Here is a 4,360-nt window from a genome sequence, read left to right as displayed (position 1 = left end):
GTGTGTAATGTGTGCGTGTTTAATGTGTGCGTGTGTAATGTGTGCGTGTTTAATGTGTGCGTGTGTAATGTGTGCGTGTTTAATGTGTGCGTGTTTAATGTGCTCGTGTGTAATGTGTGCGTGTGTAATGTGCGCGTGTGTAATGTGTGGCGTGTTTAATGTGTGCGTGTTTAATGTGCGCGTGTGTAATGTGCGCGTGTGTAATGTGTGCGTGTGTAATGTGTGCGTGTGTAATGTGTGCGTGTTTAATGTGTGCGTGTGTAATGTGTGCGTGTTTAATGTGTGCGTGTGTAATGTGTGCGTGTGTAATGTGTGCGTGTTTAATGTGCGCGTGTGTAATGTGTGCGTGTGTAATGTGCGCGTGTGTAATGTGTGCGTGTTTAATGTGTGCGTGTTTAAGAATGTGTGCGTGTGTAATGTGCGCGTGTGTAATGTGTGCGTGTGTAATGTGTGCGTGTGTAATGTGCGCGTGTGTAATGTGTGCGTGTGTAATGTGCGCGTGTTTAATGTGTGCGTGTGTAATGTGTGCGTGTGTAATGTGTGCGTGTGTTATGTGCGCGTGTGTAATGTGTGCGTGTGTAATGTGTGCGTGTGTAATGTGTGCGTGTGTAATGTGCGCGTGTTTAATGTGCGCATGTGTAATGTGTGCGTGTGTAATGTGTGCGTGTGTAATGTGGTGCGTGTTTAATGTGCGCGTGTGTAATGTGTGCGTGTGTAATGTGTGCGTGTGTAATGTGTGCGTGTGTAATGTGTGCGTGTTTAATGTGTGCGTGTTAATGTGCACGTGTGTAATGTGTGCGTGTGTAATGTGTGCGTGTTTAATGTGCGCGTGTGTAATGTGTGCGTGTTTAATGTGTGCGTGTTTAATGTGCGCGTGTGTAATGTGTGCGTGTGTAATGTGTGCGTGTGTAATGTGTGCGTGTTTAATGTGTGCGTGTTTAATGTGCGCGTGTGTAATGTGGGCGTGTGTAATGTGTGCGTGTGTAATGTGTGCGTGTGTAATGTTGTGCGTGTTTAATGTGTGCGTGTTTAATGTGCGCGTGTGTAATGTGTGCGTGTGTAATGTGTGCGTGTGTAATGTGTGCGTGTGTAATGTGTGCGTGTGTAATGTGTGTGTGTTTAATGTGTGCGTGTTTAATGTGCGCGTGTGTAATGTGTGCGTGTGTAATGTGTGCGTGTTTAATGTGTGCGTGTTTAATGTGCGCGTGTGTAATGTGTGCGTGTGTAATGTGCTGCGTGTGTAATGTGCGCGTGTGTAATGTGCGCGTGTGTAATGTGTGCGTGTGTAATGTGTGCGTGTGTAATGTGTGCGTGTTTAATGTGCGCGTGTGTAATGTGTGCGTGTGTAATGTGTGCGTGTGTAATGTGTGCGTGTTTAATGTGCGCGTGTGTAATGTGTGCGTGTGTAATGTGCGCGTGTGTAATGTGCGCGTGTGTAATGTGTGCGTGTGTAATGTGTGCGTGTTTAATGTGTGCGTGTTTAATGTGCACGTGTGTAATGTGTGCGTGTGTAATGTGTGCGTGTGTAATGTGCGCGTGTGTAATGTGTGCGTGTTTAATGTGTGCGTGTTTAATGTGCGCGTGTGTAATGTGTGCGTGTGTAATGTGTGCGTGTGTAATGTGTGCGTGTGTAATGTGCGCGTGTTTAATGTGCGCGTGTGTAATGTGTGCGTGTGTAATGTGTGCGTGTGTAATGTGTGCGTGTTTAATGTGCGCGTGTGTAATGTGTGCGTGTGTAATGTGTGCGTGTGTAATGTGTGCGTGTGTAATGTGTGCGTGTGTAATGTGTGCGTGTTTAATGTGCGCGTGTGTAATGTGTGCGTGTGTAATGTGTACGTGTGTAATGTGCGCGTGTGTAATGTGTGCGTGTGTAATGTGCGCGTGTGTAATGTGCGCGTGTGTAATGTGCGCGTGTGTAATCTGTGCGTGTGTAATGTGCGCGTGTGTAATGTGCGCGTGTGTAATGTGTGCGTGTTTAATGTGTGCGTGTTTAATGTGCGCGTGTGTAATGTGTGCGTGTGTAATGTGTGCGTGTGTAATGTGCGCGTGTGTAATGTGCGCGTGTTTAATGTGCACGTGTGTAATGTGTGCGTGTGTAATGTGTGCGTTGTGTAATGTGCGCGTGTGTAATGTGAGCGTGTGTAATGTGCGCGTGTTTAATGTGCACGTGTGTAATGTGTGCGTGTGTAATGTGCACGTGTGTAATGTGTGCGTGTGTAATGTGTGCGTGTGTAATGTGCGCGTGTGTTAATGTGCGACGTGTGTAATGTGTGCGTGTGTAATGTGCGCGTGTGTAATGTGCGCGTGTGTAATGTGCGCGTGTGTAATGTGCGTGTGTAATGTGCGCGTGTGTAATGTGCGCGTGTTTAATGTGTGCGTGTGTAATGTGTGCGTGTGTAATGTGTGCGTGTGTAATGTGCGCGTGTGTAATGTGTGCGTGTTTAATGTGCACGTGTGTAATGTGTGCGTGTGTAATGTGCGCGTGTGTAATGTGTGCGTGTTTAATGTGCAGCGTGTGTAATGTGTGCGTGTGTAATGTGTGCGTGTGTAATGTGCGTGTGTAATGTGCGCGTGTGTAATGTGCGCGTGTGTAATGTGTGCGTGTGTAATGTGCGCGTGTGTAATGTGTGCGTGTGTAATGTGTGCGTGTGTAATGTGCGCGTGTGTAATGTGCGCGTGTGTAATGTGTGAGTGTGTAATGTGTGCGTGTGTAATGTGCGCGTGTGTAATGTGTGCGTGTGTAATGTGTGCGTGTGTAATGTGTGCGTGTGTAATGTGCGCGTGTGTAATGTGTGCGTGTGTAATGTGAGCGTGTGTAATGTGTGCGTGTGTAATGTGCGCGTGTGTAATGTGTGCGTGTGTAATGTGCGCGTGTGTAATGTGCGCGTGTGTAATGTGTGCGTGTGTAATGTGTGTGTGTGTAATGTGTGCGTGTGTAATGTGGCGCGTGTGTAATGTGTGCGTGTGTAATGTGCGCGTGTGTAATGTGCGCGTGTGTAATGTGTGCGTGTGTAATGTGTGTGTGTGTAATGTGTGCGTGTGTAATGTGTGCGTGTGTAATGTGAGCGTGTGTAATGTGCGCGTGTGTAATGTGTGCGTGTGTAATGTGTGTGTGTGTAATGTGCGCGTGTGTAATGTGTGCGTGTGTAATGTGTGCGTGTGTAATGTGTGTGTGTGTAATGTGCGCGTGTGTAATGTGCGCGTGTGTAATGTGAGCGTGTGTAATGTGCGCGTGTGTAATGTGAGCGTGTGTAATGTGTGCGTGTGTAATGTGTGCGTGTGTAGTGTGCGTGTGTAATGTGTGCGTGTGTAATGTGAGCGTGTGTAATGTGCGCGTGTGTAATGTGCGCGTGTGTAATGTGTCGTGTGTAATGTGCGTGTGTAATGTGCGCGTGTGTAATGTGTGCGTGTGTAATGTGTGCGTGTGTAATGTGTGCGTGTGTAATGTCTGAGTGCCGTGTAATGTGCGGTGTGTAATGTGAGCGTGTGTAATGTGCGCGTGTGTAATGTGCGTGTGTAATGTGTGCGTGTGTAATGTGTGCGTGTGTAATGTGAGCGTGTGTAATGTGCGCGTGTGTAATGTGAGCGTGTGTAATGTGCGCGTGTGTAATGTGTGCGTGTGTAATGTGCGCGTGTGGTAATGTGCGCGTGTGTAATGTGTGCGTGTGTAATGTGTGCGTGTGTAATGTGTGCGTGTGTAATGTGCGCGTGTGTAATGTGCGCGTGTGTAATGTGCGCGTGTGTAATGTGAGCGTGTGTAATGTGTGCGTGTGTAATGTGCGCGTGTGAATGTGCGCGTGTGTAATGTGTGCGTGTGTGAATGTGCGCGTGTGTAGTGTGCGCGTATGTAATGTGCGCGTGTGTAATGTGTGCGTGTGTAATGTGTGCGTGTGTAATGTGCACGTGTGTAATGTGTGCGTGTGTAGTGTGCGCGTGTGTAATGTGTGCGTGTGTAATGTGTGCGTGTGTAATGTGTGCGTGTGTAATGTGCACGTGTGTAATGTGCGCGTGTGTAATGTGTGTGTGTGTAATGTGCTCGTGTGGTAATGTGTGCGTGTGTAATGTGTGCGTGTGTAATGTGCGCGTGTGTAATGTGCGCGGTGTGTAATGTGCGCGTGTGTAATGTGTGCGTGTGTAATGTGTGGTGTGTAATGTGCGCGTGTGTAATGTGTGGTGTGTAATGTGCGCGTGTGAATGTGTGCGTGTGTAATGTGCGCGTGTGTAATGTGCGCGTGTGTAATGTGCGCGTGTGTAATGTGTGTGTGTGTAATGTGTGCGTGTGTAATGTGCGCGTGTGTAATGTGTGTGTGTGTAATGTGCGCGTGTGTAATGTGTGTGTGTGTAATGTGCGCGTGTGTAA

This window comes from Lampetra fluviatilis, chromosome 9, assembly GCF_964198595.1.
Source record: "Lampetra fluviatilis chromosome 9, kcLamFluv1.1, whole genome shotgun sequence".
In the NCBI taxonomy this organism is placed as follows: domain Eukaryota; kingdom Metazoa; phylum Chordata; class Hyperoartia; order Petromyzontiformes; family Petromyzontidae; genus Lampetra; species Lampetra fluviatilis.
This window is presented reverse-complemented; position numbering follows the sequence as displayed.